Source organism: Canis lupus, chromosome 27, assembly GCF_011100685.1.
Source record: "Canis lupus familiaris isolate Mischka breed German Shepherd chromosome 27, alternate assembly UU_Cfam_GSD_1.0, whole genome shotgun sequence".
NCBI lineage: Eukaryota > Metazoa > Chordata > Mammalia > Carnivora > Canidae > Canis > Canis lupus.
The window spans coordinates 28750514-28773415 of NC_049248.1; the positions used below are offsets into that span (position 1 = coordinate 28750514).

Genomic DNA, 22902 nt, shown 5'->3' on the forward strand with positions numbered 1-22902 from the left:
TATCTGCAAGAAAAACAGAGGTTGTCAAACAAACCTTCTTACACAACATGAAGCCTACTTCTTCAAAATCTGTAAGGGATACCGTCGCTAGCATCCGTCTACTAGCAAGGTGGACACTTACATCATCTCTGCAGTAGCCCATTGGCTGGAAGCAAGTTCAGCTCCTGTCCATTCAGGGGGAGGGGATTGCACAAAGACAACAATGGGAAGCAGGAATCTCAGCACAGTGTCACCTTAAAGCCTGCCTACCCCTCCACTATGAAATGATTATTTGCTCATTATATCTCATCTAATTCCAAAAAGATGTGGAGTAGATTATGGCTATACAGTATAGTACAGCAAACCACTGAACAGTAAACTGGAAGGCATTTGCATCACGCTGAGTCATATGTAAGGTCAAGTGATTATTGTGGCATATATAGATCGTTTTGGAATACCTTTGCCAGTTCCAGAAAAAGCAATCACGAAATTTGGGGGAATAAGCATCCTGTTTTAATATACCAAATGGAATATAAAGTTGAACTTTGAGAATGAATATTGCATTGAGTAGTGAGTGGCTCTGTGCCAATGCCAATTATTTTTTTTTCTTCTGGACCGCATTCCACTTTTCATTTCCTACTCTCCTCCGTCATCATGCTCTCCATTCTCTTCCTGACCTCATTATGTGAAAGTTTCCTCGTGCTGGCCATTTACTGCCCGTGCTGGCGTGTTTTGCATTGGGACCACTGTGATCACTGATAAAAGACATGCTGACCACATATCACCATGACCTGTCCGTCCACAACCACCACTGCTCTGGGCATGGCCATTGTCCCTCTGAGTGCAGCCCAGGCCTCTGTGACACCACTGTTTCAGGCTTAGTCAGCCCAAGTGATCCATGTTTTCCTTTTCATTTCCTTATCAATTTAGTGCCTCATTTTATTGGCAACTATTTTGCACGTTCTTTTTTATTTTTTATTTTTCAAATCTCCAACACCTCCTTCCACATTACTCTCCATTGATTTTGCTTTCTACCTCACTGAGAATACAGAAAACACTAAAATAGATCATCCCACCCATTGGGTCACTTGGGTTACATGCACACACCCTACCATGGCTCCTGACTTACCTTCTGACTGTACCCACTCTGCCTTTCCTCCACTTGGGGATAAACTGTGCTCTTCCATTTATCTACTAGACCCCCTTATCTCTCATCTACTCAAAAATATTGTTCCGACAGTTGCCACTTTCTCCTGCATCCTCCCATTTTTCTCACTCTATTGAATGATTCTCTCAATACTCAATTATTATTCCTACTCATGGTCATTATGCAACCAAACTGTAATAACTCCTATCTTGAAAAATCTTCCCTTGCTCTCACATCTTCCTACAGCCACCACCTCCTACTTATGCCCACTCTCTGGCAAAACTCCCCTAAATACATGTGTCTACTCTCTGCCTGCAATCCTCTCTTTTGTTTTTCATTGAGGGCTTTCAGCTGGTGAAAGCTGGTGGGGCTTTCAGTGGGGCTTTCTGGTGGGGCTTTCAGCTGCACCCTTCCAATCCCTGACAGCTCTTGTCGAAATGTCTAGTGACCTCCTCGTTTTCTGACTGAGTGGTCAATTTTATGTCCTCATCTTATTAGACCTAAGCAGTATTGGGCAGGGCTGACTGCCCCTACCTCCTCCTTTGTTTGGCTACATTCTATCTATTTTATTCTTACCCCACTGCCCCCCTCCAATATTCTCTGCGGTTCCTCTTCATTTCCCTTTCCTCTAAATGTTGGAGTGCCCAGGTCTCATCTGAGAATCCTTCCTTCTCTATCTACGCTCACTCTCCTGAGATTCCATTCAGTCCCTTGGCTTTACATGCTACCTATATACTTTCAAGTACAAAACCACACCTCTGGCTTGAATTCCCTCCCTGAACTACACATTCATATGTCCAGATGACTTCCTGGCTTCTCGAATGAATGCCTAAAGGGCATCTCAAACTCAGCATGTCCAGGACAAACATTCTGGTTCTTGCCATGATCAAAAATGCTTTGGAAACTCAGTAAATAACAAGCCCATTATTTGAGTTCCTGAGGCCCCAAATCTTGCCATCATCTTAACTCCTGTTTTCTCTTACATCTCACATTTTGTCCAATAGCAAATTCTATTGAATCTATGTTTAAAATACGTCCTGAATATATCCAGACCTGACCACTTTGCTCCACTTCCCACATTACTGCCCAGGTACAAGTCATACAAATGCCCCCTAGCTGTTTGCCCACCTTCTTCCCAAAAATACAGGTTATAAGACTCTCCTTTTACAATATAAGTCAGATTATGTCAATCTCGTCAATCTCCTGCTGAAGATTCTCCAAAAGGCTTCACTTCATTCAGAGCAAAAACTGTATCTTTCCAGAGGCTTAAGCCCCTCATTGCTCCCACCCTTCCCCTTTCTCATTATGTTCACTCATCTGAAACACTCTTGCCCCAAATAGCCACATGACTTGCTCACTCCCAACAGATCTCTTTCAAATGTTACCTTATCATAGATGCCTTTCCAGACCAACCTATATAACACAGCACATCTCACCTCCCCCACTATCTTTTTTAGCCTCTTTTATTTTTCTTCATAGCATCAGTTGTCACCTGACAATTGCCACCTATGTTTATATTTTTGCCTACCTCTACTAGAACATAAGCTCCATGAAAGCAGAAATTTGTTATGCTCAGCACTGTAACTTCAGTGCCTAGAACAAATACTACCAAATCCATTGTAGCCATCCTATGAATATTTGAAGAATAAAAGATCTTAGTAACACATTATATTTCTGAGAATATTCCTTTCATGAACAATGACAAAAAAATAAGTACCGGTTGTTCCAGGCCCTTTGTTAGCAAGAGGAACCAAAGCTTTAATGATATAGTCTCTGATGTGAAGTTGCCCTGGGTCTACTTGGAAAAATGGGTTATAGAAATAAAGTAATAATTCACAATGTCAGGAGGTGAAGGAAAATGCTACATATAGGCAAGAATGTGCTTTGGTTCAGGATAGAAATTAATTTTCTCCTTCAAGAAATTAGACTGATTCCAGTGCCAGGCCCTGAGCTGGGAGCTGGCTTGATTTGGAAGAATTTCTTGATTACAGGGCCATATGAGCTTGCCCCTAAAGGAAAGTAGAATTTAAATGAATCAAGACTAGAGAAATAGCATTCCAGACAGGAAAAGGAAGTGATCCAAGGCATGATAGAAGAAATGTGTATGATATGTCTGGGTAAAAATTAGGAAGCCAGTTTACTGAGGTGTTTTGTATATAGAAATAGGAGATTATAGTCAGAAAGGTAGAGATCATGAAGAAAAAGCTAACGTTGGGGTTTCTTTTCTCATCTAATCAGTTACTATTTGAGAGAAAAAGAGTTCTCCTTCATGCTCCCATTGCATCCTGCACTCACCTTAAGCTCTGCATACCCCAACTATCACATTAGAAGTAAGAAGAATTGAGGGTTATATACACATGTAAACCCAAACAATGTCTGACTCTTCCATCAGAAAATAACCTTCCCTAGCATGGGCATCATGTCTATAGTTTGGTTGCTTTGTTTGTTCCTTTGTTTCTTTCCCACTTGTGCCTGACATAGTGACAATACTTTAGTAGATGCTCAGTATGTGTTAGTGGAAGGAAGGAAGGAAAGAGGAAGGAAGGAAGGAAGGAAGGAAGGAAGGAAGGAAGGAAGGAAGGAAGGAAGGAAGGAAGGAAGGAAGGAAGGACATTGTCATTCAAACTGAAAACTGCTGAAAATCCTTTGCCTGAAGAATACTCTTTTGATTTAAAGTACAGTAATACACACACAGTTAAGCAAAGCAAAAATAAAATTTAGAAACTTTTCAATTCAGCAACAAGAATTGCAGGCTATCTTAGCAGGTAGGTGTAGATGAGTGAGAATTCATTTTCAGCTTAGTCCAGGATGAGTATTTGCAGTACTCATTTCCCTTGCATGCACCACCATGAAATCTGCTCTCAAAGTCTTTGGATGTTTCTAACTAGAAACAATGGCTGTGTTGGTACTGGCCCAGCTATTTCACTGCCTAGCACACTGCCTCCCACACCTTGTCCACAGCAGGTGCTCCGTAAGAGTCAATGGGATGAAATGATAGAAGAAATAAGTGAGTCCATGAGTTTGCCTGCCTGACATTTGAGCAGGGTCCCCTACACAGGGGAGCCTGTGATGATTGAAACAACCCAATCATCTCCTCTGGGTGAAGATTTCCTCCAGGCCTTCACTGTAACATCTCCAGGGAGGGACTCTTAGAGCCCAGTTAGCACTAATTGCCAACCTGGGGATGGGGGCAGTGACTTCTGTTTCAGCTCCCTTAGAAGGGGGAGCAAATGGGATTTAGGCAGAAGAGAAACTGGGAAGGGGAATTTCTCAGGTGAGTGTGAGGCAGAAGATGAGGACGGAAATTAACCTAAGTGCCTGCAAGCCAGGAGCCAGGCCATCCCTATGCTCTGCAAAGTGGAGCTTGGCTGCAAAGCTTGGGAAAGTGTCACCTAACTTTTCTGCTCCCTGGTTATCTCAAGGCTTGTAGACACATTCATCATTTCTTCCCTTCCACCAATGGCCCATTACAGTTCTCTGCAGAGTGATTCATTGTCAGGGTGAAAATCCTAGGGAACTGCATTCACACACAAAAAAATCTGTTCTCTGGCTCCAGTCAGTAACTCCCTAGCCCCAGGAGACACATATTTTCCCTCCTATTCTTAGTCATTTTGTTAAAAGTGACTTGTATGATCATATTCTACATATGTTATTCCAGAGTCTCTGCTGCTGTCCTGAACTTTGAGTTTTCCCCTCAAATTTTTAGAGTGTTCCTATTTAGCCCTAAATATGCTGCCTGAAGTGCCTACAAAAGTGAAGCGAATATGATGAATACAACCTCCTAGGGAGAAAAAATGCTACTGTGCACTTAATCAAATTTTAAAAATGAATAATAAATATGTAAAGTATTTATAAATTATATATTAAATATATGTATATACATGTATGTATATAAATATGTATATAAATATACATATATTCAATATATATTTATATGTATATGTCTACATATATTTATCTTTTAAATTTGACTAAAAATGATATTGCCTGACATAGAAAAGAACGTAGGGTTCGAAGCCAATGGCCAAGAAAGGATTCTTGAGATGCCTTTGATGCAGAGAAGTGGTTTTATTAAAGCATGGGGACAGGACCTGTGGGCAGAAAGAGGTGTTCTGGGGTCATGAGGAGTGGCCAATTTTGTACTTTCAAGATGTGGGGGGAGGTTAGGAAGAGCCTAAGTCTCTAAGGAATTTTGGAAGCAAGGTTTCCAGGACCTCGAGGGAGCTGGCTACTTTTGGGAAAAGATCAGTTTTTACCATCTAATAAAACTTTAGTCGTGAGACCCTTTAGATGTATATAGGTGGGCCATATGCTTGGGGGATGATTGCCAACATGTATCTTGGCAGGTAGAGATAAAGGAAATTTCCAAAGGAATTTTTATATATTAAAGTAGACTTACAGGATCCTGGGGTCGGGCTAAGATTGCCTTTTCCTTTAGCAAAGTATTAACATTGAGGCAGCTATCTCCCTAGAAGAATGTCACTGTGCCTGTTTCAAGAACTTGTCAGTGGGCCGTAGGCGGTAAGGAGATTTAATAATTTCTCTTCTGCCTTTGTTTCCCATATCATTGCCTAGGTATATTTACATAAATCAATTATACTAGATCAGTAAAAATTTTAAAAACCAGAAAAGAGTAGGGAAAGTAGAAACTTAAGTAGTATAGATAAATCTCTGGTTATTGCCTTCAAAAAGTGTAGTTCCAGGAGAGAGTAGAAGATGAGTGGAGTGAATTTGTCCTTTCCCCAGGCAACCTCAATTACTGTGAGCACTCAGGGTGTGAGCATCTTGTAGCAGTGAATGGAATTCTCATGTTTAAAGGTTTGTGTTTTTCATACAACGTGACATCCTTACACTAATCTTACTTTATCTAGTACTCAAATGAAAAAAAAAATAGTCATCTGAGCCAGTTTTGAAAGAGGGTTGGGCTTCTTGAAATATGGCATGTCGCCCTCACAAAGAGAGGCTTTCTAAGGGATTTTCAAGGGCAATCTTGACTGTGCATAATTTTTGCCTCATATACTGATTTTAGAACCTAATCCCCATTGACTCTACAATACTCTCTAAGCACCATGGCATTCCCGGTAGAACCACAAAGATGACTCTTCTTTGTTGGAGATTAAAACTTAAGATATATTTAATGAGTGGGCTCTCTGCTCTTGTGGTAGAGGAAGTAGATGGGCATTCTAAAAGCTCTCTAAGGGAATAATGATTCCTTACCATGAAAATGGTGACCTGGTGCCTTCATCTCCGCTGAGCACAGAAGAGCAGGAAATAGGCTTGCAATATTGCAAAAAGAGTGTATTTCAGACACAGAAAGATTTTCAGATACTGAGATGGTTTCTTGAGAGGGGTTTTATGTGGAAACCTCTTCTTGTGCAGAAACTGTTCTTTTTAATTTCATTCTGTCTGGGGTAGTTTATTACCAGCGTTTCTCAAAGTGTGTTCTAGTGCTGCACAGGACACTAAGAGGGCTTCCTCAAGATAACGATTGTCATCAAATACATTCCAGGTCATTTGAGAAGTGTAGATTTAGACATACGAGAGTAGGTAAATAAATTGCAGACTTGTAATGACCTCCTCAGAGCACCATCTAAAATTTTTCTAGCTTACCATATTCCTACCATCAACAATAACAAATCTTCAGCTATCCTTTAGCAACACCTACAGAAGGACTCTTTTTGAATGTTTTATTAGTCTATAGAGTTTCTAACTAGTCAACAGTAAGGGCAAGAGATCTTTGAAGGAAAGTCATCAGTTCACCTCATTGACCATAGATTAAAGAGAGGCATAAAAGTAGGGCACTTGGGTGGCTCAGTCAGTTAAGCATCTGACTCTTGATTTCAGCTCAAGCCGTGATCTCAGATTTTTGAGATCGAGCCCTATATGGGGCTCCTTGCTCAGTGGAGAGTCTGCTTCAGGATTCTCTTTCCCTCGCCCTCTGCACCACCCCCCTCTCATGCACACTCTCGCTCTCTCTAAAATAAATAAATAAATCTTTAAAAAAAAAAAAAAGGAGGCACATAAGTAAGTAGGAAAGGAATGAAACCATAGAATGAGGCATTATGTTGTCTGTGTATGACAATTTACTTTAAACTGCATCAGGGCCAACATTGGGTTGCCTGTGGGTGAGATGAACTTTACTGTACACTCTAGGGGTAGTTAGTTGGCATATAAAGCACTCTGTTTAAGAGTCTGTTCTCTTGAGGGGCTTCTTACATGCTCTTCCAATATTATCAAAATTCAGACCAAAGGTTTGTTCTTCTGTGTGAGGGTTATTAGAAAATAATTTTTTACTGATGAAATAAATGCTGGCCTAGATAGGTGGTTAGCTAAGAATATTGTACAGGAACCATCACCCTTGAATGAAAAAGATCTAAGACTGGCCAGTCCAGCAGCCTTATGGAGCTAGAACAAGGCTCTATTTGGCTCCATCTCCACACTTCACAAAGGCTCTGAGCCCAACTTGACTAGACGGTAGCTGCTTTACCTTGAAGCGTTCTTCCACTGTCCTCAGAGGGAGCTTTCTGTGCAAGATTGTATAGGAGATGCGCAAGCCTGGGTGATGACTTCTCTGAGCTTACAAGAGCAAATGGCAGAAAACGGTTTTTCTGCTCACTTACTAATGTTTGTACTTCAGCTGCATGTTATCCAAGACTTGCTGTCAGTGTTACATCCCATCTGGCTCTAAAAACCAGATACTACCAGTGTTTACAAAAGACCTCGTAACCTTTAAGAAGCCAAATTGGCTTAGGTTAATTTTCAACACCAGGGCTCTGGTATTTGGTATTAAAAAGGAACCCAATAAGAGAAATATTTTTGAGTCAGCCTTCCTGGAATCACTAGAAATATCTAATCATTCAAATCTTTCACAATCCCTTTGACATTAGTACTTTAGCCAATGAACTCTAATCATCTCTATATAGATACTATATAGAGACAGACATTGACCCTTATTTTACAAGGTCTCTTTGGTAATATTATAATGCCAAACGCTGCTGGAAAACATGTTTTACTGTTTGCTTTTAGCCAAAGACATTTGTTTCTACCATCCTGAAGGAATTTTCTAGGAAAATACAGTTCCCAATTAGTGGTCGTTAGGTTGTCTTTTTCACATCTTCAAGCTTCGTGTGGATCATAGAGTTTCTTCTTTCTTGGATATATTTTAAAGATTTAGGCTGAACCTATTTGAGGGAAAGCAGTCCTTTTATGAATGCACCGTTCATGTCTTGATGCATGTGTAAGTGAATGTCTGCTGAGCTCACAGAAATATAAGTATTTGGTGCCATTTTCAAACACAAAGCTTCTTTTTCCAGACGTTGCTACATTTTATTAGTGAATTACAGTTGCCCTTTTAAATGATGGAGGTAGGCTGTTTGAATGTATATTTAATTAGAGAGGAAGTGAACTATTCTTTCAAGTGAGTTATCTGTGAAAGTAGCTTTTTAAACACCCCTTAAGAAGCAAAATAATCTATCACACTTTTATCACCATATGTCTCATGAGTAGGAAATTGGGTCCTGTCCAAGGAGATGCAACATATTTTGATTATAGAAGATATTTTGCTTTGCATGCATACAGGATGGATAGCAGGAATCAAATCTACTATTAATAGGAGTTCCTCCAGAAGCTGTTATGCAAGTAAATCTTTCTCTTCCTTTTAGCTGCTAAAATAGAAGCTTACTGGATTTGTTGTTACTTTCATATGTCATGAAATAAGCCAGAAATTTCTTGCCATATTTGTTTGATAAAGTATGATGAGCATTTGACGAGCTTCAGGAGATGTAGCTCTAAAATATGTGGATCTTCACCAAGTAAGTGAGACTCTGTGGATTATATCTGGTTTCTTTTCTTTATTGATTTCAGTTTCCAGAGCAAAGACACCATTTTCTAGGTGGCAATCAATAATAAGCGGCGGGATGAGGCACCTGGGTGGCTCAGTGGTTGAGAGCATCTGCCTTTGGCTCAGGTCGTGATTATGGGGTCTTGGGATCGAGTCCCACATCAGGGTCCCTCGCAGAGAGCCTGCTTCTCCCTCTGTCTCTGCCTCTCTTTCTGTGTCTCTTGTGAATAAATAAATAAAATATTTAAAATAATAATAATAAGGGGGAGGAGAATGAGCTATTGTGTCTTGTAATTTCATAAATACGCTGATCTTCATCTGCCTTCACCTACCATCAGTGCCTCTCAGGGGGAAAAAGTTTGTCCTTGGAAAAGCAAGTTTCGAAACGGCTGGGAGAACAGAGTGTACAAGTCTACTTTTGTCTCCCAGCTATTTAGTTTCTTCACTTAAATTATATCGGTGCAATTTAGAGCTTATGAAAGTCATGAAATGAGTCACCAGCTTGAGCCAAGAAGAGTGTAGGCTGGCAGCCATGCTGTTGGGTTCCTGAAACAACCATTTTCTGTCCCAGTTCAGCTTTGTCCTGTTGCTCTCAGAAACAATTAAATAGGTCATCTGTTCATGTCTGCACTTGACATGTACATATGCCTATGCTCACATGATGGGGAATCTATCCCAGGCCTCTCTGCAGCATGGTATTGTGGCCGTTTAATCCTAAATCAGGGACACAGCCAAATACGGAATCATTAATGAGATACGGCAGAGATGATTCAGCTTCTCAGAACAGCTTTTAACTCTTTTTTTTTTTTTTAACCTTAAGACCACCCTATGATTCTCCTGCCCCACGTTGCCATCTGGGTCTATCTGTGTGCGCGCCTGTGCCCACCTGTATCTGGGTATATCTTTCTTTCTTCAGCTGTGCCCCATGGCCGGGAAGCTGAGCCAGGTTACGCTCAATCCTGGAGCTGGGATTCATCTGCCATAATTTATAGCGTTGGAAAAAAACTGCTGCCTTCCATTAGCTGCTTGGGCAGATGCACGATTGTGCCAGTGGCAGCTGCGTAACAATCTGGGTTTATACTCGGTCACCTTGGAGAATCTTACAGGAATATTGAAAGAAGATGCAGTTAATCCTTGAACAATGCAGGGGTTAGGGGTGCCTACCCCCCACTCAGTCAAAACTCTGTGTATAATTTTTGATTCCCATAAAACTTAACCACTAAGAGACTACTCTTGACCAGAAGCCTTACCAATTACATAAACAATTAACACATATTTTTATGTATTATGTATTATATACTGTGTTCTTACAGTATATAGTATACTGTAAGTATATAGTATATAGCTAGAGAAAAAATGTTATTAAGAAAAATCATAAGAGATGAGGGCCTGAGTGGCCCAGTTGGTTGAGCATCTGACTTTCTGTTTCTGCTCAGGTCATGATCTTGGGATCATGGGATCAAGCCAGCTCTGTGCTCAGTGGGGAGTCCGCTTGGGATTCTCATCCTCCCACCACTCATCCCACCGCCATCGCACTCTCTCTAAAATAAATAAATAAATCTTTTTAAAAAGAAAGAAAATGCATTTACAGTACTGTATTATATTTATTGATAGTAAGTTTACACCATCAGTTTACAAAATGAATTGCCTGTCGGTACCTACATATTGTCTTACATGATACAAAACACTGTAGATGTTATACATGTTACTAACACTAGACATCAAAAGTGGAAAGATAATGCAAAAAATTCACATTTATATATTTATTTACAGATACAATGATCCAGGCATTGAAAACAAAAAAGCAGCAATATGATTGCCTCATGGTAGCCTAGCCTATATGCTAATGAATAAATTGTTATAAAAATTTTATGGCATATCACATTACAGTCATATTCATAACACAGCACTGGAAACATTGGTACTTTTTTTTAAAACCGCTTACCTGTGATGATAGGCTGATACACAGTTTCTCCAATTATGAGAGAGAGAGGCATGCTATATGGTAATGTAATTTTTTTGAAAGCAAAGTTATAAAACAGTAAGAAAACTAACATATCATTAATTTTACATTAAATATCACTCATCTTATACCTGCAGAAGGACACCTTATCCACTTCCATACAAGTCTTGCACATGATGTTCTACACAATGGCCACTTAGGCAGTGATCATGATGATGACACAGAAATGTGCCACACAGTTCTTGCCACATAGTTATTAGGTTTTCACATGAAGACACCGACTCACGACAGATAATTTTATTAACTGCACAGCGTGGTGATTATCTACTTTTCACCAAGAGAGGAAATGGATTGTCATAAAGTCTTCATCCTTGTTGTCTGCATGTTCAGTGGGCAGAGGAGAAGGGAGAGAGGAGTTTGGTCTTGTTGTCTCCTGGGTGGCAGAGGTGGAACAGGTGGAGGAATTGGAAGAGGAGGCAGGAGAGGCAGGTATATTCAGTGTAACTTCACAGAAATATATATATATCATCATTTCTATCTTTTTTGCTTTTTCATTTCTCTCAAAATGTTTCCATATGATACCAATCCTTTTCCCACCATTGGCCTTAATTTCAGTGCCAGTATCATAGAAGGGCCCATGTTCTAAAAGAAGTCAAAAGCAGTCTTGAATAACCAGACCCCGCTAGATGATCTTATGTTAATTTGTTTTCTGCCACCGTCTCTTCTACATCTTCTTCGTTATAGTCTGGCACTGGTTCGGAAGCACTCATCTCCATCAAGTCAACTTCTGTTAACTCTGCTGGTGTGATGTCTATTAGCTCTTGAATTTCTCCAAGAGAGCCATATCTTGAAATCCTTTACTTTCTCACTTGTTTTCCCCATTTCCACAATCTCTTTCATGATTTCCTTGCCTGGCTCTGTTGTAAATCATGTGAAGTCATGCCCAACATTTGGACACAGTTTTCTCCAGCAGGAATTTCGTGTTTCAGAAATTGATGGCTTTTGCAGCTTTTTCTATGATAACAATGGCATCTTCAATAATGTAATCTTTCCAGATTTTCATCTCTCATCGGGGTTCTCTTCTATATAGTGTTAATGATCCTTTCCAAAGAGTACTGTGTGTAATGAGCCTTAAAGGCCCTTATGACCCCTTGATCTAGAGGCTGATTATAGAGACATTGTATTTGGGGGCAAGTAGACCACTTTGATGCTGTTGGTGTTGAACCCAAGGGTTCTGAGTGGCCAGGGACATTGTCCAATATCAAAAGAACTTTGAAAGGCAGTCCCTTACTGAGGAGGTACTTCCTGAGCTCAGGAACAAAGCACCGATGGAACCAATCCAGAAAAGGGGTTCTTCTTATCCAGGTCTTCTTGTTGTGCAACTAAAAAACTGGCCTTGACCCCTCTCTCAGTGTTTTCTGCCTTGTAAGCATTTATTCATTTTTCAAACCCAGATTGTCACCTCTACCAGGAGGCCCTCTTCTATTCAGTTTTCTCTCTTGCCCAATATATTTATTCATTCACTGACATATTCAACAAATATTTCTGAGCACCAGTAAGTGCCAGGCACTGAACTAAAGCACAGATCATGCACCAGGGAACACAGCCTATCATCTCCCTGCCCTCATGGCTCACAGTCTCTTGGGGAAGACAGATATTTTATAAAGACCATAAACACACAGATAAGTGTGTAATTACAAGTGGGATGATGGCCATGAAGGAGGTAAAGATGCTCTTGAAGCCTGAAGAACCTGGTGAAGGAACAAGGAAGACACGGTGTTGTGAGTTCTCAGTTTGCACGTGAGTCTTCCAGAAGAGGCAAGGGGCTCCTTGACTCCCGCCCTCATCTCCCTGTCCCCAGCAGCAGTGAGCTCCGTGGAGTCCTGCCCTGCAGGGTTGGGTGAGAGAGGGGACAGGCATGGAGTACGGTGTCTGCAGGTCACCTGACACCTGCCTCCTCCCAACCTAGGTGCTCCTGAAGCAGAATTCATGAGGAACACTGGAAGACACTCATTCTCTGGGATTTGTTTTTGAATTTGTCAAGACAGTTGCTCTTCATATTATAGCCTTCTTACAAAGGTGGGGTTTTTTTCAACTAAGTACTTCAAATTCTTGAACTTAAAGGTGCTTTGTAAACTCAATTATGAATGAAATCACAAAGATATCTTGCAGCTTTTAAATAAAATGATTTGCCCTTCCTTTAGTTGTTTTTCAATTTCTGTAGGGCATAGAAATATAGCATCCTACTGTACTCACTTAAGACAAAACCTTGTTATAGTAGTTTTTGTCTCTTCTTTTTGTTTTAAATCTAAAGGGCATAGTTCCTTTGAATAAAAAAATAACATCATTACTTAGAGATTTAGAATTATAGTTTCCTCTAATTATTTAGAGGGAACTATCCAAATTACAGTTATTCATATGGATTCACTCTCAGAAACTTTATTACTCTATACATTGTAGTCAGTAAAGCATAATTTTTAAATAAAATTCAGGTGAAAAATAGCCCAAGATGTTAAAGATCTTTTACATTGCATAAAGTATTTGTAGTTCATATTAGGGAGTCTCATTTATATTTTTGAATTTTTGGTCTATTCTTTTATAATTATTAATTATAATAGGTATTAAAATGTTCATAGGAAATATTTCCAATTGTAATATGGAAAGTTGCATATAGTTTTCTTGTTAAACATTTTTTAAAAGAAAAAACAAGACCACCCAATATGTTAAAGTCTATTTTAAGTAGACTTCCCTTAGAGAGAAAGAATCTCACGCAGACTACCTCTTGAGCACAGAGCCTCATATTGGGGCTTGATTCATGACCCTAAGGTCATGACCGGTACTGAAACCAAGAATCAGACATTTAACCAACTGAGCCATCTAGGTGGCCCAAGAGTCGATCTTAAATGTTGTCATCATATACACAAAAAATTGTAATTATGTGAAGTGACAGAGGCTTTAACCAACTCCATTGTGGGTGGTAGTCATGTCACAATATATATATGTATATGAAGTTATGTGCACTTTCAGCTTACACAATGTTATATATCAATTTTATCTCAATAAAGCAGGGAATAGGGATGCCTGGGTGGCTCAGTGGTTGAGCATCTGCCTTTGGCTCAAGTCATGATCCCAAGATCCTATGTCAGTCTCTCTGCGCAGAATCTGCTTCTCTCTCTGCCTATGTCTCTGCCTCTCTCTATGTGCCTCACATGAATAAATAAGTAAAAAATTTTTTAAAAAGCAGGGAATAAACAAATAAACAGAACTATGTTTAAATACATATTATCATATACACATAAGGTAATGCAAAATACTTTTCACAGAGTCCATTACAACATATTAGTAATAAACAAATTTTTTCTATTACTTATAAATCACAGAAAGTCTTTGCAAATTAATATAGACAATTTCATAAACAAGTGCTTTCTCAGTTTAATGAATAATTAATGAATAATTCTAAAGATTTTTTTTTTTTTTGAGAGAATGAGAGCGTGGAGGAGGAGGAGCAAAGGAAGAAAGAGAAAATCTTAAACGGTCTCTATGCTCAGTGCAGAGCGCAATGCAGGGCTCAGTCACAACCCTGAGATCATGATCTAAGCTGAAACCAAGAGTCAGTCATTTAACTGAGCCACCCAGGTACTCCTGAATAATTTGATTCAAAAGAAAAAAAAAAAAAAAAAAAAAAAAAAAACCTTGCTTACTGGCTTAATTTGAGAAGTGCTAAGAAAATCTTCAAATAGTCTCCCTCACTGGCACCAAATTTTACCATTAGCATTTAATTTCTTTTATGCTAAGATTTTGCTTCTCCTGGTGGGCTTTGTTTTTTATTGTTAAAGCTGTTTAAATGAGTTCTATTTCACAGAGGACAATAATTAAATTCTCCACAATGCCTTAGTAAGTTTGATCCTATCAAGCTGCTTTGCTCTCTGGAAGCCAGTTGCCTGGGGGAACAGACATTCTGAAAGGGACCAGAAACTAAGAAACAGGGTGGCTGTAGGGCCGGCCCAGAACGAGGAGTAATGGTCACTGATCCTGCACAATTATCAGAGGTTTCTGGGTGGCAGACGTGGGACAAGCCAGAGGTGTCAGCCTGAGGGCTTTCTCTGATGAATTCAGCTCACTGATCAAAGGGTTTACGTTGGTCTGATCTATTCATTCCGTCAATGAGAACTTGAGAATGAAAGAGATGGTTAAATGCCAACTGCAGTGAAATTTTTTAAAAATTAATTTGTCCTTCACTATTGTGTGTTTCAGAGACTGGAGCACAAGGAAGTGTTAGTGGGCTTGTTGTTCCTGGTTTTCCCGTTCATTCCAGCCAGCAATCTCTTCTTCAGGGTGGGTTTTGTGGTGGCCGAGAGAGTCCTTTACATGCCTAGGTAATTATTGCTCGTGATTTCCTCTTTCCGAGACCTGCCCTCCCGCACCAACATTGATAGCTCCGGAGGGACGGTCCTTTGCGTGTGTCACAATCAGGCCCTTGTGGCGCTCAGGCGTTTATTAGCTTTAACAACAGCCGCAGAGCAGCTGGGGAGAGTTCAAGCTCACACGTGTTCACGCTCATTTCCAGGGGTTTACCTCCAGCTGGAGGCTTGACGGTTAAATGTATTGAGTGTATTCGGGATTTTAGCGGCAACCCCTTACACCAATATCTGTGTTCTGTTGAATGTAATGGTAGCAATTTTCCAGAAATATTTGATTTGCATAAAATTATTAATTATGTTAAGTGGCATGGTTGTAATTAACTTCTTCCTTTTTTCTTTCCCTTTTTTTTTCTCCTAACCTTAAAAATAACTTTTTAGTTTTTTAGTCTTGATTCTTTTTTTTTTTTTTTTTTTTTTTTTTAGTCTTGATTCTAATACCTACAGTGTTATATTAGTCTCAGGCGCACAAAGTAGTGAGTCAGCACTTCCATACCTTACCCGGTGCTCATCACAAGTGCCCTCCCTCATCCCCATCACCTATTTAACCCACCCCCCACCCACCTACCTCCCCTCTGATAACCATCAGTTCATTCTCTATTGTTGAGTGTCTGTTTCTTCATTTGTCTCTCTCTTTTTTCCTTTGCTTATTTGTTTTGTTTCTCAAATTTCACAAATGAGTGAAATCGTATGGTATTTGTCTTTCCCTGATTGAGTTATTTCACTTAGTATTATACCCTCTAGCTCCAACCATGTTGTTGCAAATGGCAAGATTTCAGTCTTTTTTATAAATATATATATTTATCCGTTCATCTATCAATGGACACTTGTGCTGCTTCCATAATTTGGCTATTGTAAATAATGCTATGTGAAATAAGGCAATCAGAGAAAGACAAATACTGTATGATTTCACTCATACGTGGAATTTAAGAAACAAAACAGATAAAATTAGGGGAAGGAAAAAAAGAGCTAGAGACAGAGAGAAAGAGGGGAGCAAACCATAAGAGACTCTTAATGATAGAGAACAGAGAGGTGATGAAGGGAGGTGGTTGGGGAATGGGTGATAAATATTAAAGAGGGCATTTGTTGTGACAAGCATTGGGTGTTATATGTAAGTGATCAATCACTAAATTCTACTCCTAACACCATATTACACCATATGTTAACTAACTAGAATTTAAATTTAAAAAATGCTTTTACAAATATAAGGGTGCATGTATCCCTTTGAATTAGTGTTTTCATATTTTGCAGATTAATACCAGTAGTGTGATTACTAGATCGTAAGGTAGCTCTATTTTTAACTTTTTGAGGAAACTCCATACTTTTTTTCACAATGGCTGCACCATTTGCATTCCCATCAACAGTGCAAGAGGGTTCCTTTTTCCACACAACCTCACCACTTGTTGTTTCTTATTTTTTATTTTAACCATTCTGAGAGGTGAGGTGAATATCCCATTGTAATTTTGATTTATATTTCCCTGATAATGAGTGATATTGAGCATCTTTTCATGTGTCTGTTGGCCATCTGGATGTCTTCTTTGGAGAAATGTCTATTCAAATCTTCTGCCCATTTTTTAATTGGATCATTTATTTTGAGGGTGTTGAGTTGTATAGGTTCTTTATATATTTTTGGATGCTAAACCCTTATTAGATATATCACTTGTAAATATCTTCTCCCATTCCATAGGTTGTCTCTTAGTTTTGTTGTTTCCTTTGCCTTGCAGAAGCTTTTTATTTTGATGAAGGCCCAATAGTTTAGCTTTGCTTTTGTCTCCCGTGCCTCAGGAGACATATCTTGAAGGAAGTTGCTACAGCCAATGAAAAGATCTTGCTGTCTTCTAGGATTTTCATGGTTTCAGGTCTCACATTTAGGTCTTTAGTGCACTTTGTGTTTATTTTTGTGTATGGTATAACAAAATGATCCAATTTCATTCTCCTGCAAATAGCTGGCCAGTTTTCCCAATGACATTTGTCAGACGGTTCTTTTCCCAGTGGATATTCTTTCCTGCTTTGTCAAAGACTAATTGACCATAGAGTTGTGGGCTTATTTCTGGGTTTTCTATTCTGTTCCATTGATCTATGTGTCTATTTTTGTGCCAATACCATACTATTTTGATTATTACAGCTGTGTAATATAATTTGAAGTCTGGAATTGTGACACCTCCAGCTTTGCTTTGCTTTTTCAAAATTGCTTTGGCTATTCAAGACATTTCCTTTTTATTTGATTAAAAAAAAAAACAGGAAAAAAAGCTAAGAGAATGGTATGCTAAAAAAAATGCTTAAAATGGGAACTATGTAACAGGATATGTTAATTAGCATGACTGTAGTAACCATTTCACTGTGCAACAGGAATTATATATATTGAATATTGAATCCCTATATATATCAAATCATGTTGTCTGCCTTTAAATGTATGTAATTTTATTTTAAAATATATAAATAAATGAAATTTTTTAAATTTTTAAATAACTATAATAAATAAATATAAGAATGAGAACCATCTCAAGAAATATATCTTTCAGAAAAAAGTGGCTTAAAAAATATAAGAGTATTCAGGCATGTAAGACGACATAATGCCACTTAGCTTCAGAGCTATTCGAACTATGCTAAGTCTTGTCCGTTCTCTTGTCTTATTCAAATATAGGCATTCCAAGGCAATGTTTTTTTTTTTTCTGGTTTCCTGGAAATGATTCTGAATCAAGGAATAAAGTGTTCTGCCAATTATCAGTCATGTGTCCAAGAGAAAGACATTAAGTTTCTTTGAGCTAGGTTTTCTCATTTTTTAGAATCCAGGCATTTGATTAAACATTCTCTGAAATTATATCATTTTAGAAATGATGTATAACAATGACCATTTCCTGAAAGTCAGTGATTGTAAACCAAAAAATTATAAAGAAATTATTTTTTATGACTTTGAGCTAGCAATAAAAGTGATCAAAATTACACATTTTACTTAGAAATTATTTTCAAAATTGTCTATCCCCCAAGAACCAAGTACTTAATAGGTTTCTTGAGACATTTCAAAGTCTTATTTTCAATTCACTGAAGTAGTCAGTTCATTATGTGCCTTATAAGGCTTCAGCACAATTTGAGAAGCAGTTTATTGTGTAATAAATACTTTTCAATAAGATTAAAAATAGGTCAATAATCCTGGGTATTCTGTATGCAGCCTCTCTCACTCCATTCTGACTTCAGAAGTGCCCAAATAATCACCTGCCTCCTAATTGCACGTGGAAATCTGTATAAAGGGAATGGGAATGATTATTTAGTATTGGCTACCTGCTTTAGCACCGTAGAGTTTACGGTCAGAATTTCATCAGCCAAATATATGGGAATAATCTTTTATTCTGATAACAAGTGCCAGTTTTATGGATGCCTTTTTGAATAGGAAGGCATGTTTATGGCTTAAATTGATCCATTACAAATTTCTTGCCCTCGTATTTTCATCTAGAAGGAGACATATAATTTGATGGCTCCTTTTTTCACGTTTCAGTCGTATTTCAAATGTCTAAAATTTATTACAGTTGAAGAAGTTAAGATAGTTAATGAGAGATGTCAAAATAAGTAATAGATTCTGATCTTTCATTCATAAGCCAGAATAAGATAATTTATTCACTTTAGTACAAAAGTATAAATCCCAAGCTAATAGAAAATGTGAATGGGCTGGAGTAGAGGAGAAGTAGACAGAATTGGCAAAGGCAGAAATAATATGTGAGATAGAACTTATTAGAATAATTGAGAATACAGATGAAGAAATTGGATTGGGGAAAGGAAAAACGAAAAATTGCTATAAATTTAGAAAGAGATGTTCTTTATACTGCACAATCCCTAAACTTATATAGATACTTGAGACATGTGAAATTTGAAGAATGACCTTCTGTTATTTTCTATTTTGAGTAAAAACTTCCAATCATATCTGTCAATATAAAGTGAAAAATTTTAACCAAATAAGAATCTTGATAAAAATGAAGCTCCATATTTATTTTTGAGATGCAGTGTGAAGAATGTGACATACAATATGTGGGATTCATTCTGATGCACTATCACGTGAATCTTCGATGCTTCAGAGTCTCTGGAAGAGAGATTCTTAATTGGGACTGAATCTCAATGCCAATGTTACATCATCAGCAAAGGTATTTTTTGTTTTCAGAACTTAGCAAATATAATCAAAAGAACACTGAATTAGCTGTTAACCTTGAAAAAGCATTGAAATTTGCCAAATTACCACTTTCTGATCTGTAAAATGAGAGGGTTGACCTTCTTCTATGACTTCCAATGTTGGTTGAAGGAACATTGTGGACCATTGGTCCATGACTGATCAGTGGCCACGTGGAAATTAATGGAAGACAGTGTAGTGAGTTTTTCATAAAGCTAGGTCTGTGCAGTTTTTAAATTCTGAAGTTATGTCTCTTCTACTTTATTGCTGTTAGAACATCTTTTCATTTATGAAATGATAATAAAGGCAGATGGTAGTTGTATTTATTAATATCCTTATTTTTTGAAAATTACATTAATAATTATTACTATTCTTACTTAACAACCTCCTAATAGTACTCCTAGTCTTTTTTAAAAACCTTTTTTTTTTAAATTCTAGCTCCACAAAGTTACACAATTTCTAGGATTTCATCTACCTCTAGAGTTCAATTGGTTTGTGATTCAAAGTAATGTAGAGAATAGGTACATGCTGGGCAAGGCTGAACCATCTGATGGCATAGAAGTCATTCCAGATTTTAAAAAGTCTAGATCAAAAAAATAATAGAGAGCCCAGAAACCAGTCACAGCCTTGATGCTTTGTTTGGCATTCTTATAGAACTACTAAACCAGAGAAGCAGCAAAACAAGTTTGGTTCGTCAAAAAAACATTCTACTAAAACACTAGCAAATAAATCAGGATACAATTTCACAGTGCTGAAATGCAGTGGACCTGTGTATGCCTGACTACATACGTAGATATCTGACGGCTCCTGGTCCTGAATCTATTTGTCCTGCATTCCTGTCGTGGCTACTTGAAGCACAAAAATAAGTCTCTATCTTCATAGCAGGAGAATTATTTGATAAGAATGGCAAGAGGAAAAGAAAAAAAAATTTAAATCAAGTATAGAATTCTGCTGCAGGTTAGGATATAGAAAGTCACAAGAGACTGTCAACTGTGCCCTAACATAAAAAGAAAGAAAGAAAAAGAAAAAACAGGCTAGGTAAGCCACAAAACCATAGCTTTTTCAAACCAGTCAGGGCACTGAGGATGCAAAGAAACCTAAGCAACCTAAGCTCCAGAAAGTAAAAATCTCTTCATAATCAAGAAAAGCCCCAAGGCTGGTCTACCTAGTCCCTGGTGGTACAGTAAAGGAGAAGAAAGCATCTGCCATTGACCGAGGGTAAGGAGAAATCAGCTAACATTGTAATGAATATTTAACAGCTAATTGTAGGCTGGCATTGCAGATGATCATTCCAAGAAGCCCAAGCCACAGATAAATCTTTAGCCGCTCCCCAGTTCTTTGCCATCAGTCTTCACCTGATTGTTGAGAAAGAACAGAGAGCTGAGGAAAATCGGTTGGGGATATTCTGTGTGGAGCAGGAGAGCTGACAGGAGCTCCTCCCTGCCCTCCTCTCACAGGCACTTCAGACTTTAAGATGGTAAGAGCCAGAGTGAGGCAGGAGAGCAAAGAAGAATCCCCACAAGCATTTCCAACAGAATGGGATCTCCCAGGTGCAGAAAACCTGGGGTAGGCCTCAAGAGCAAAACAGACTCCCAACTGTGTCAAGAGCTGACATCCAGGCTGTAGGGCAGAGAGACCTCCTACATTTTAAAAAGTGGGCTGTTTGCACGAAAAGCACAATGATAATTCTGGAATTTCATGAGAGCTCACACCCAAAGTTTGCCCAAAGAGAGTCCTGATTCTACTCTCAAAACATTTGCAACTGTGATGAATTGAATCAAACTAAAGCTAGAGAAAACCTAGACTCAGATTAATGACAGATCCGATTGACTCAGTTCCTCAATGAGCAGCCTGATTGATACAAGGACTGTGGTTTCAGTGGAGGTAAGTACTTCTTACCTCTGTTTCTACTATTCTATTACACAGAATATCTAACATAAAACTAAAAATTATGGGACACACGAAAAAGCAAGAACCATAGCCCGTGGTCAAAGAGAAAACAATCAATAGAAGCATAAAAAGAGGTGAAACCATGAAGAAAATAAATATGTGAGCCACAGGGTGAGAAAACATAGTGGCTATTCCATTTTACATTCCACAGAGTGGGTTGCCTGGGTGGCTCAGTCAGTTAAGCATCTGACTCTTGATTACAGCTCAGGTCATGATTTCAGAGATAGGGGTGGAGCCCCCACAGAGCCCCACATCAGGCTCTGTGCTCAGAGGAGAGTCTGTTCTCTCCCTCTCGCTCTGGCCTTCCTCCTGCTCGTACTCTCTCTAAAATAAATAAATAAATCTTTAAAAAAAAAAATTCACAAAGGTCCACATCCTCACCAACACTGGCCATTTTCTTTTTTTTTTTTTTAATGGTAGCCATCCTAATGGGTATTAAGCAGTACAATTGTTATTTTCATAATAATTTTATTGAGATATAATTCACCCATTTATGGTACGCAGAGCAATGATTTGCGGTGTAGTCACAGAATTGTGCATCATCACTATCTACTTCTAGAACATTTTTATCACTGCAAAAAAAAATTCCACAGCCCTAGCAGTCATTTCCTATTTACCTCAACCACCTTCAGCCCTAGGGAACCATTAATCTGCTTTCTGTCTCTAAGAGTTTTGCCTATTTTGGACATTCCATATAAATGGAATCATATAAAATGTCTTATAACTGGCGTCTTTCACTTAGTATAATGTCTCCAAGTTTCCCTTACGTTGTAATATGTAGCAATACGTAATTCCCCTTTATTGCTGAATAATATTCCATTGTATGAATATATCACATCTGTCAGTTAATGAACACTTGAGTTTTCTCCACTTTGGAGATAGTGCATATACCACTAGTATGAGCATTCCTGGACAAGTTTTTTACATACACACATGTTTTCATTTCTCTTGGATGGTTAGTTACTCCACAGTAGAATTTCTAGGTCATATATTAACTGTGTTTAACCTTTTGAGGAACTGAACTGGAGCAATTTTGGTCCTTTCTAGTGCCCTACTGTTCTTTAAAAATTAATACACTTCAGGTAAACTGGATTGCTGACAATCATCTGCTTCCTACTTACAATACATAAATACTTCACTAATTCTCCACCTCAGAAAATAAATGTCCAACAGCAAAGTTAAGATAGTATTAATGATGGTTCATTTTATGTGTGGACTTGAATGGACCAAGGGATGCCCAGATATCTGGTTAAACATTGTTTCTGGATGTGTATGTTAGGGTATTTCCAGAGGAGATTGGCATTGGAATTGGCAGACTGAGTTAAGCAAAGTGTCATCCCCAATGTGGGTATTATCTAATCAGTTGAGGGCCTAATGGAACAAAAAGATAGAGGAAGGCTGAATTCTCACTGTGCCTGACTGTTGAGCTGAGACATAACTCTCCTCTGC

The 22902-nt window shown here is 38.5% G+C and overlaps 1 long non-coding RNA gene across 1 annotated transcript; it reads left to right on the forward strand.

Moving 5' to 3' along the window:
* Positions 1-8885: 8885 nt before the first annotated feature.
* LOC119866311 lies at positions 8886-19480 on the forward strand. The gene is made up of 3 exons (XR_005379649.1): positions 8886-8937; positions 15184-15305; positions 19344-19480. It is a non-coding gene; the product is annotated as an uncharacterized LOC119866311 (long non-coding RNA).
* Positions 19481-22902: the final 3422 nt, after the last annotated feature.